Below are 12,511 nucleotides of genomic sequence, written 5' to 3' on the forward strand. Positions count from 1 at the left end.
CCAATACTTTAGCCACCTGATGCGAAGAGCTAACTCACTTGAAAAGACCCTGATGCTGGGAAAGATTTGGAAGGTGAGAGGAGAAGGGGACAACAGAGGATGAGATGGTTGGATGGCATCACCAACAACGGACGTGAGTTTGAGTGAACTCCAGGAGTTGTTGATGGACAGGGAGGCCTGGTATGCTGCAGTCCATGGGGTCACAAAGAGTTGGACATAACTGAGCGACTGAACTGAACTGAATATTATTAAGTTATCATTGTTTTTTATTCTGTTAATAATTAAACTTTAACAGAAGTTTTATTCTAAACTTATGTGAATGGTATTTGCACTAGCTAATAAACTTTATTTGACTTTTCGTAGGCAGGAGCTTATGGCATGTGTGATCAGGAGCAGTTGACAAGTTTTCTTTTGTGACCAGATGAACTGACACAGGCTAATCATACTTTAAGTCATATATATCAGAATGTATGGGCTTCCCTTGCCTGAAACCTTTGAAGAGGCTGTTTCCTGTGAACAAAAGACCTCATTGATCTGATGGTTCTGTTGGTCCCCTGCTATTTGCCTTTTGAGTTTTTATCCATTTTCCCTTGTAAGATGTTGAAAATGAGTGGTGGTAGAGTTCATAACCATAACCAGTGTTCTTCTGAAATAGATATACCCATATATATGTGTTTATTGTATAATACTGATCATTTCAGTTCAGTCTCTCAGTCATGCCCAGCTCTTTGCGACCCCATGGACTGCAGCATACCAGGGCTCCCTGTCCATCATCAACTCCCGGAGTTTACTCAAACTCATGTCCATTGAGTCAGTGATGCCATCCAATCATCTCATCCTCTGGCATCACCTTCTCCTCCTGCCTTCAATCTTTCCCAGCACCAGTGTCTTTTCTAAGGAAAATAATTTTCCTAGCATCATACATGCATATGTATTTCATAGATACAAGAATTTTTTCTTCTCTTTTCTTTGACTGACATCTGCCACATGCTTAGAAATCCAGACATGTGTTGGTCTGGACTAGTGCTGCTTTTTATCTGTATTTGCAAAAGATGGAAAGTGAAATGTTGGTAAACTTTTTTCCTAGTTTAGAATGTCACTTGCACAGCTTTCTTTATACATCATTTGCCATGTTCCACAAAAGATTCTGCATGTGCTACAGGGAATCAGGACCCAGAACCAAACGGCAGTGTCAACCAAGAGCTAGGAATTAAGAGTTCATTTGTTTAAGTTGTTCATATCTGGAATAAATAAATTTCTGTTTTGTCCAGAAGTGTCCTCATTGACACTTGTGTCCAGGCAAAATTGATAATAGCAGGTTTTCTCACCCTTAAAGTATCCTAATCTTCATAATAACTATATGTTCACTCTCTTCATGACATTTGTATATGAAATTATAATCTTATATTTTATACTGATTTCTAAGGATTTTTAGAGAGCTTCCCTGATAGCTTCGTTGGTAAATAATCCACTTACAATGCAGGAGACCCCAGTTTGATTCCTGGGTCAGGAAGATCCGCTGGAGAAGGGATAGGCTACTTAGTCCAGTATGCTTGGACTTCCTTTGTGGCTCAGCTGGTAAAGAATCCACCTGCAATGTGGGAGACATGGGTTCAGAAAATGAATTTACTTCTTGTCAGAGTCTACTCTATTTATATTTTATGGCATAAAGGCAGAAATGGGAACCCCCAAAGAAATGCCTCTCATGGTCAAGGAAAAGATGGACAATGGCTTATTTGGTTCTCTGGCATTGGGTCTGACTAGAGTAGGTCACCAAATGCATTCCTGTTCCTGTCAATTATTGCTCATAGACTTGCCACAGGATCCTTGAGCACAAAACCTCAATATCCCCTTCATGGATCACAGCCTTATCCTGGCAAAGGGGCTTGCATAACTCAATGGAGCTATGAACCATGCTGCACAGAGCTACCCAAGATGGACAGATCATAGTGAAGAGTTCTGTTAAAACGTGCTTCACTAGAGAAGAGAATGGCAACCTACTCCAGTATTCTTGCCAGGAGAACCCATGAACAGTATGAAAAGACAAAAAATGTGACACTAGAAGATGAGCCCACCACACCCACTCCCCCATTTTGGAAGGTGGCCAATATGCTACTGGGGAAGAGCAGAAGGCAATTACTATAATAACTCCACAAATAATAAAGAGGCTGAGCCAAAGTGGAAGTGACGCTCAGATGTGGATGCGTCTGGTGATGAAAGGAAAGTCTGATGCTATTAAGAACAATATTGCATAGGAACCTGGAATGTTAGGTCCATGAATCAAGGTAAATATTTAGACGTGACCAAGCAGGAGATGGCAAGAGTGAACGCTGATGTCTTAGAAATCAGTGAACTAAAGTGAATGGGAACGGGTGAATTTAATTCAGATGCCCATTATATCTACTAGTGTGGGCAAGAACACCTTAGAAGACACAGAGGAGCCCTCCAAGTTAACGAAAGTCCAAAATGCAGTACTTGGGTGCAATCTCAAAAATAACGGAACGATCTCACTTCTTTTCCAAGGCAAACCATTCAAATCACAGTAATCTAAGTCTGTGCCGAAACAATGATGCCGAAGGGCTGAAGTTAACTGATTCTTTGATGACCTGCAAGACCTTCTAGAACTAACAGCAAAAAAAAAAAGTCCTTTTCATCACACAGTATTAGAATACAAAAATAGAAAATCAAGAGACCCCTGGAATAACAGCATGTATGGCCTTGGAGTGCAAAATGAAGCATGGCAAAGGCTAACAGAGTTTTGTTAAGAGAACACACTGGTCACAGCAAACACACTTTTTCCAACAGCATGAGATGACTCTACACATGGACATCACCAGATGGTCAATACCAAAGTCAGACTGATTATATCCTTTGCAGCCAGAGATGGAGAAGCTATATACAGTCAGCAAAAACAAGACCTGGAGCTGACTATGGCTCAGATCATCAGCTCTTTATTGCAAAATTCAGGCTTAAATTGAAGAAAGTAGGGCAAACACTAGACCATTCGGGTATGACCTAAATCAAATCCCTTATGATTATACAGTAGAGGTGATTAATAGAATCAAGGGATTAGATCTGGTTGACAGAGTGCTTGAAGAACTATGAACAACACTGTATAGGAGGTGGTGACCAAAACTATCCCAAAGAAAAAGAAATGCAGGAAGGCAAAGTGTTTATCTGAGGGGGTTTTATAAATAGCTGAAGAAACAAGAGAAGCAAAAGGCAGGAGAAAAACTGAAAGATATATCCAACTTCAGAGTTCCAGAGAATAGCAAGGAGAAATAAGATCTTCTTAAATGAATAGGGCAGAGAAATAGAGGAAAACAATGTAATGGGAAAAACTAGAGATGTCTTCAAGAAAATTGGAGATATCAAGGGAATATTTCATGAAAGGATGAGCATGATAAAGGAGAGAAACAGCATGGATCTAACAGAAGCAGAATACACAAAGAAGATATGGCAAGAATACACAGAAGAACTATACAGAAATGGTCTTAATGACCCAGATAACCATCGTGCTATGGTTACTCACCTAGAGCCGGATATCCTGGAGTATGAGGTCAGTCGGGCCTTAGGAAGCATTGCTATGAGCAAAGTTACTGGAAGTGATGAAATTTTAGCTGAGCTCTTTAAAATCATAAAATTTTAAATGCTGTTAAAATGTTGAACTCAATATTCCAGAAAATTTGGAAAACACACCAATGGCCACAGGACTGGAAAATGTCAGTTTTTCATTCCAATCCCAAAGAAAGGCACTGCCAAGAATGTTCAAACTACTGTACAGTTGGGCTCATTTCACATGATAGCAAGTTCAGTTCAGTCGCTCAGTAGTGTCCGACTCTTTGTGACCGCATGGACTGCAGCACGCCAGGCCTCCCTGTTCATCACCAACTCCTAAAGTTTACTCAAACTCATGTCCATTGAGTCGGTGATGCCATCTAACCATCTTGTCCTCTGTCATCCCCTTCTCCTCATACCTTCAATCTTGCCCAGCATCAGGGTCTTTTCAAATGCGTCAGCTCTTCACATCAGGTGGCCAAATTATTGGAGTTTCAGTTTCAGCATCAGTCCTTCCAAGGAATATTCAGGACTGATTTCCTTTCGAATGGACTGGTTGGATCTCCTTGCAGTCCAAGGGACTCTCAAGAGTCTTCTCTAACACCAAAGTTCAAAAGCGTCAATTCTTTGGTGCTCAGCTTTCTTTGTAGTCCAACTCTCACATCCGTACATGACTACTGGAAAAACCATAGCTTTGACGAGACGGACATTTGTTGGCAAAGTAATGTCTCTGCTTTTTAACATGCTGTCTAGGTTGGTCATAACTTTTCTTCCAAGGAGTAAGCGTCTTTTAATTTCATGGCTGCAGTCACCATCTGCAGTAACATGATAGCAAGGTTATATTCAAAACCCTTCAAGCCAGACTTCAGCAGTACATGAATGAAGAATTTCCAGGTGTACTAGCTGTGTTTCAAAGAGACAGAGGAACCAGAGATCAAATTTCCAACATTTACTGGATCATGGAGAAAGCAAGGAAGTTTGAGAAAAAACATCTACTTCAATCCATTGACTATGCTAAGGCTTTTGATTGTGTGGATTACAGAAAACTGTGGAAAATTCTTAAACAGATGGGAATACCAAACCATCTTACCTGTCTCCTGAGAAACCTGTACGTGGGTCAAGAAGCAACAGTTATAACTGGACATGGAACACAGACTATTTCAAAATTGTGAAAGGAGTACATCAAGGCTGTATACTGTCACCTTGCTTATTTAACTTGTATGCAGAGTACATCATTCAAAATGCTTGAATGGATGAAGCATAAGCTGGAATCAAGATTGCAGGGAGAAATATCAACAGCCTCAGATATACAGATGACACTACTTTGCGGGTAGAAAGTTAAGAGACTATTATGAGGGTGAAAGAGGAGAATGAAAAAGCTGACTTGAAACTCAGCATTCAAAAAACTAAGATCATGGCATCCAGTCCCATCCCTTCATGGCAAATGGAGAAAAAGCAGAAGCAGTGACATATTTTATTTTTTTGTGCTCCAAAATGACTGCAGTGGTGACTACAATCGTGAAGGAAAACTATGACAAACCTAGACAGCATATTTAAAACCAAAGACATCACTTTGCCAACAAAGGTCCATATAGTTAAAGCTATGGTTTCTCCAGTAGTCATGTACAGATATAAGAGTTGGACCATAAAGAAGTTTAAGCCCCAAGAATTGATGCTTTCTAACTGTGGTGTTGGAGAAGACTCCTGAGAGTCCCTTGGACTGCAAGAAGATCCAACCAGTCCATCCTAAAGGAAATCAGTCCTGAATATTCATTGGAAGGACTGATGCTGAAGCTGAAGCTCCAATACTTTGGCCACCTGATGTGAAAAACTGACTCATTTGAAAAGACCCTGATGCTGGGAAAGATTGAGGGCAGGAGAAGGGGGTGACAGAGGACGAGATGGTTGGCATCTCCAACTCAGTGGAGATGAATTTGAACAAACTCTGGATGATAGTGGAAGACAGAGGAGCGTGGTGTGCTGTAGTTCTTGAGGTCACAAAGATTAGGACATGGCTTAGCAACTGAATAACGGCAATACAGCCTCAGTACATGCTAGTTGCCCTTGTATATGAAGTAGAAATATTATACTTTCTTTTAATCAGTGACCTTTCTTTCATGTTAACTTGAAAACAATGTGTTGAACCTGAGGAAAGGATGAAAAGAGCTCATTCATTTTTCTATTAATATATGTTTGAAATATCCTAGGCATAGGCTCTGATTTTGCTTCCTAATCTTGATACCTTTTTTCAAAGCCAGCAGGGTTACCAACTCTTAGCCACATTTTTCAGCCTCTGGAAAAGCATCTGCTTTAAATATATCTCAATATGGTCTGTGTACTGAGCAGTAAAATTATATTCACATGGCATCAATGCATTATCTTTACCCACTGGTATACAAGACAGAAAATCAATACACTTCCCATCATTATCAAAAGAATTATCTTCAAAGAAACCATTTCTAAGATCAAAAAGATATCTCAGTGCTCGGTATCCTTGGGAGAATATATATTGAATGAATGTTAGACAGCCAGTCTGTCCGGTTAATTTGGATTATGGCCCATATCTTGGGATTGATTGTGTGAGTTCTATTCTGAAGGACCCCCTGTTAACCTCAGTCAGGAAGAATGGATTAAAAATAGATTAGAACTACCACATTCAGCTTTTTCTATGTCCTCTGCAGAATAATTTTCCGTTCACTCCTTTCCGAACTTATAAACATCCACTCAGAAAAACCACTCTAGAACTCAAATTCCACTTGAATTAATCTTTTCTACAGACTTTATTTTTCGGAGCTCCAAAATCACTACAGATGGTGACTGCAGCCAAGAAATTATAAGACGCTTGCTCCTTGAAAGAAAAGCTATGACCAACATAGCATATTAAAAAGCAAAGACATTATTTTGTCAACAGAGGTCAGTCTAGTCAAAGCTATGGTTTTTCCAGTAGTCATGTATGGATGTGAGAGTTGGACTATAAAGAAAGTTGACCACCAAAGAACTGAAGCTTTTCAACTGTGGTGTTGGAGAAGACTCTTGAGAGTCCCTTGGACTGCAAGGAGATCCAACCAGTCCATCCTAAAGGAAATCAGGCCTGAATATTCCTTGGAAGGACTGATGCTGAAGCTGAAACTCCAATACTTTGGCCAACTGACGTGAAGAACTGACTCATTGGAAAAGACCTTGGTGCTGGGAAGGATTGAGGGCAGGAGGAGAAGGGGATGACAGAGGATGAGATAGATGGATGGCATCACCAACTCAATGGACAGGAGTTTGAGTAAACTTGGGGAGCTGGTGATGGACAGGGAGGCCTGGTGTGCTGTAGTCCATGGGGTCGCAAAGAGTCAGACACAACTGAGCTACTGAACTGAACTGAGGTGCTAAACAATTTTACCATAGGGAATAGTCACCGGCCCATATGTACTAAAACTTTGTGTCTGATGTAAGCATTATACTGTTTACTTTTACACATATACACACACTTCAGTACCAATATAAAAGCAATATTTTAAGTAATAATGTAAGAATAAGAACATAAACATTAACATGTGTAATAGTAAGAACTTAAAGTGTGTTTGTTATTAATACATTACAAAGTGTTCCCAGTTTAGTCACTTATCAAGTGTTGAGAATATGGTATAAATGTCACTTTGGTAAGCACCAAGATATATAATAATGAGCACACATCCTGAAGGAATTCATGTTACCTCTGCTCATTTTTCCCTCAATCCAGAGAGTATCTGCTAGGAAAATCATGGAGACTAACTTTTGCCTAAGGGTGTATGTTTCTGTTGCCAAAATAAGATGATCTATCCTTTTTGTTTGTTTTGCTTTTTTATTTTTTAATTAATTAATTAATTTTACTTTGCAATATTGTATTGGTTTTGCCATACACTGACTTGAATATGCCATGATTGTACATGTGTTCCCCATCCTGAACCCCCCTCCCACGTCCCTCCCCATCCTATCCCTCTGGGTCATCCCAGTGATCTATCATTTAAATAAAGCATAGAAAGTAACTCTTTAAGTGACTTTAGCATTCACACTGTTTAAAGAGTGTAAACCAGGTGGAGGGCATACATTTTTTGGTTTGGACCTTCCTTCAGGTCAGTTCAGTCAGTCAGTCGTGTCCGACTCTCCGCGACCCCATGAATCACAGCACGCCAGGCCTCCCTGTCCATCACCAACTCCCGGAGTTCACTCAAACTCATGTCCATCGAGTTGGTGATGCCATCCAGCCATCTCATTCTCTGCCATCCCTCTCTACTCCCGCCCCCAATCCTTCCCAGCATCAGAGTCTTTTCCAGTGAATCAACTTGTCGCATGAGGTGGAAAAAGTATTGGAGTTTCAGATTTAGCATCAGTCCATCCAATGGAGGTACATAAATACAATAAAGTTAAGCCTGTATAAACTTTTTTTAAATAACTAGAAAAAGCCCTAATCTTCCTCTTTTCAAGTCAAATATGGGATCATTTCCTTTTTCTTTTTTCTTTCTTCTTTCTGAAACCAGAGAAAGGTAGTTTGCTTCAGTTAACAAAACTTTCTGGAAGAAACGGTTTTTTGGGTGAAATTATCTGGATGAAATCCACAGTTGATTCAGTTCAGTTCAGTTCAGTCACTCAGTCATGTCCGACTCTTTGCGAACCCATAAATTACAGCACGCCAGGCCTCCCTGTCCATCACCAACTCCCGGAGTTCACTCAAACTCATGTCCATCGAGTCGGTGATGCCAACCAGCCATCTCATCCTCTGTCGTCCCCTTCTTCTCCTGCCCCCAATCCCTCCCAGCATCAGAGTCTTTTCCAATGAGTCAACTCGTCGCATGAGGTAGCCAAAGTATTGGAGTTTCAGCTTTAGCATCAGTCCTTCCAGTGAACACCCAGGACTGATCTCCTTTAGAATGGACTGGTTGGATCTCCTTGCAGTCCAAGGGACTCTCAAGAGTCTTCTCCAACACCACAGTTCAAAAGCATCAATTCTTCAGCGCTCAGCTTTCTTCACAGTCCAACTCTCACATCCATACATGACCACTGGAAAAATCATAGCCTTGACTAGACGGACCTTTGTTGGCAAAGTAATGTCTCTGCTTTTTAATATTTTATCTAGGTTGGTCATAACTTTCCTTCCAAGGAGTCTTTTAATTTCATGGCTGAGTCAGCATCTGCAGTGATTTTGGAGCCCCAAAAAATAAAGTCTGATACTGTTCCCACTGTTTATCCATCTATTTCCCATGAAGTGATGGGACCAGATGCCATGATCTTAGTTTCTGAATGTTGAGCTTCAAGCCAGCCTTTTCACTCTCCTCTTTCACTTTCATCAAGAGGCTTCTGAGTTCCTCTTCACTTTCTGCAATAAGGGTGGTGTCATCTGCGTATCTGAGGTTATTGATATTTCTCCTGGCAGTCTTGATTCCAGTGTGCTTCTTCCAGCCCAGCGTTCCTCATGATGTACTCTGCATAAAAGTTAAATAAGCAGGGTGACTATATACAGTCTTGACGTACTCCTTTTCCTATTTGGAACCAGTCTGTTGTTCCATGTCCAGTTCTAACTGTTGCTTCCTGACCTGCATACAGGTTTCTCAAGAGGCAGGTCAGGTGGTCTGGGATTCCCATCTCTTTCAGAATTTTCCACAGTTTATTGTGATCCACACAGTCAAAGGCTTTAGGAGATTCGTTACTTTATCATCTTAATTCTGTTTCTCACCCTAATTTTAGGAAATTTAGGTATAGAGTAACACAAAAAATTCCTCTTTATATTCTTGAGAATATAATACTATGTTTAGATAGTACATTTTCATTCCTGTTGTTCCTGTAAATTCATATTACTAATTCCTTAATGAAAAAAGAAACTACCTATCTCTAGTTTTTTGAATGATATGGAGCTTTATTTGAATAATTTTTTAAAATGTATATACATTGAAATATATTACTTCCATAAATGTTGTGTTTATATATCCATATATCATTTACTTATTTGTAATTTTTAATTTTGAAAAATGTTAGTGATTTAGTACCGTAAGCAAAAAAAAAGGATTTGATGGATTTAAGATAAATTTAATTGTGAAACGTACAAGACTAAAAATAATACATTATCTTTTATTTGCAAGTACTTCTTTAAAAATACTAGATAAATGAAAAATATTTTCACTGAAACCTAATAGTGATTTAATCAGTTCAGTTCAGTTCAGTTCAGTCGCTCAGCCGTGTCCGACACTCCGCGACCCCATGAATCACAGCATGCCAGGCCTCCCTGTCCATCACCAACTCCCGGAGTTCACTCAAACTCATGTCCATAGAGTCGGTGATGCCACCCAGCCATCTCATTCTCTGTCGTCCCCTTCTCCTCCCACCCCCAACCTTTCCCAGAATCAGAGTCTTTTCCAGTGAGTCAACTCGTCGCATGAGGTGGCCAAAATATTGGAGTTTCAGCTTTAGCATCAGTCCTTCCAATGAACACCCAGGATTGATCTCCTTTAGAATGGACTGGTTGGATCTCCTTGCAGTACAAGGGACTCTTCTCCAACACCACAGTTCAAAAGCATCAATTCTTCGGTGATCAGCTTTCTTCACAGTCCAACTCTCACATCCGTACATGACCACGGGAAAAACCATAGCCTTGACTAGATATATGTTTGTTGGCAAAGTAATGTCTCTGCTTTTCAATATGCTCTCAAGTTTGGTCATAACTTTCCTTCCAAGGAGTAAGCGTCTTTTAATTTCATGGCTTCAATCAGCATCTGCAGTGATTTTGGAGCCCAAAAAAATAAAGTCTGACACTGTTTCCACTGTTTTTCCCTCTATTTGCCGTGAAGTGATGGGACCAGATGCCATGATCTTTGTTTTCTGAATGTTGAGCTTCAAGCCAACCTTTTCACTCTCCTCTTTCACCTTCATCAAGAGGCTTTTGAGTTCCTCTTCTCTTTCTGCCATAAGGGTAGTGTCATCTGCATATCTGAGGTTATTGATATTTCTCCCAGCAATCTTGATTCCAGCTTGTGCTTCTACCAGCCCAGCGTTCCTCATGATGTACTCTGCATATAAGTTAAGTAAGCAAGGTGACAATATACAGCCTTGATATACTCCTTTTCCTATTTGGAACCAGTCTGTTGTTCCATGTACAGTTCTGACTGTTGCTTCCTAACCTGCATACAGGTTTCTCAAGAGGCAGGTCAGGTGGTCTGGGATTCCCATCTCTTTCAGAATTTTCCACAGTTTATTGTGATCCACACAGTCAAAGGCTTTGGCATAGTCAATGAAGCAGAAATAGATGTTTTTCTGGAACTCTCTTGCTTTCTCCATGATCCAGCGGATGTTGGCTATTTGATCTCCGGTGCCTCTGCCTTTTCTAAAACCTGCTTGAACATCTGGGAGTTCTCGGTTCACATATTGCTGAAGCCTGGCTTGGAGAATTTTGAGCATGACTTTACTAGCGTGTGGGATGAGTGCAATTGTGTGGTAGTTTGAGCATTCTTTGGCATTGCCTTTCTTTGGAATTGGAATGAAGACTGACCTTTTCCAGTCCTGTGGCCACTGCTGAGTTTTCCAAATTTGCTGGCATATTGAGCGCAGCACTTTCACAGCGTCATCTTTCAAGATTTAAAATAGCTCAACTGGAATTCCATCACCTCCACTAGCTTTGTTCGTAGTGATGCTTTCTAAGGCCCACTTGACTTCACATTCCAAGATGTCTGGCTCTAGGTCAGTGATCACTTTATCGTGACTATCTTGGTCGTGAAGATATTTTTTGTACAGTTCTTCTGTGTATTCTTGCCACCTCTTCTTAATATCTTCTGCCTCTGTTAGGTCCATACCATTTCTGTCCTTTATCGAGCCCATGTTTTCATGAAATGTTCCCTTGGAATCTCTAATTTTCTTGAAGAGATCTCTTGTTTTTCCTATTCTGTTGTTTTCCTCTATTTCTTTGCATAGATCACTGAGGAAGGCTTTCTTATCTCTCCTTGCTATTCTTTGGAACTCTGCATTCAGATGCTTATATCTTTCCTTTTCTCCTTTGCTTTTCACTTCTCTTCTTTTCACAGCTATTTGTAAGGCCTCCTCAGACAGCCATTTTGCTTTTTTGCATTTCTTTTCCATGGGGATGGTCTTGGTCCCTGTCTCCTGTACAATGTCACGAACCTCTGTCCAGAGTTCATCAGGCACTCTGTCTATGAGATCTAGTCCCTTAAATCTATTTCTCACTTCCACTGTATAATCATAAGGTAGTAAATCAGTTTAGTAATAGTTATTTTATAGTAGAAATGAACTTATTCTTAAATCTTTAAAGTCAGAATAAGTTAAAAATGATCTGATATTATCTAATATTAACTATATATAGTCCTGTATAGGATTTGGATTCAATGAGCCAATGCTATCGGTCTTGGCAGGTTATATATCTAATAAATCTTTTTATGCTACCCCTCCCATGAGCATCTAGTGCTATGCCTTGCCTATAGTAGGCACTTAGTACATTTTCAGTGAATTATTATCAGTTTTATGCTCCATTAAAAAATTAAGACCTCTGGGATTGAATAGTAGTTTATATCCTTGCCTTTAAGTGACTTTTCATCTTCCAGAGTCTAATTAGGTCACTCTTTCCCTTAGTCAGTGCTTATGAAATTCACCAAGTTTACTAAATGCATCTAATGTTTCAACTACAGCAAAAAGCCCTTTTGACATGAGAAACAGTAATAGTCCAGTGTTTCATCTGACAATTTTGTGATTCCTGCCTTAAGATAGCAGGAGAATCTTTTGTTTTTAACTTGTTATTTGTGGTGAATAATCTGCCTGCCAGTGCAGGAGATGTAGATTCTATCCCTGGATTGCAAGACCCCTAGGATGAGGAAACGGCAACCCACTCCAGTATTCTTGCCTGGAAAATTCTGTGTACCAAGGAGCCTGACAGGCTACAGCCCACGGTGTTGCTAAGAGTCTGACATGACTGAGTGACTGAACATAC

General features: G+C 40.1%; 1 protein-coding gene across 1 annotated transcript in view; it reads left to right on the top strand.

The window, feature by feature from the left end:
* Nucleotides 1–12,511, top strand: part of DCC (DCC netrin 1 receptor) — an 887,682-nt gene that overhangs the window by 766,579 nt on the left and 108,592 nt on the right. The window lies entirely within an intron of this gene.

This window comes from Moschus berezovskii, chromosome 28 (assembly GCF_049115385.1).
Source record: "Moschus berezovskii isolate FMDL1 chromosome 28, NW_MosBer_1.0, whole genome shotgun sequence".
NCBI lineage: Eukaryota > Metazoa > Chordata > Mammalia > Artiodactyla > Moschidae > Moschus > Moschus berezovskii.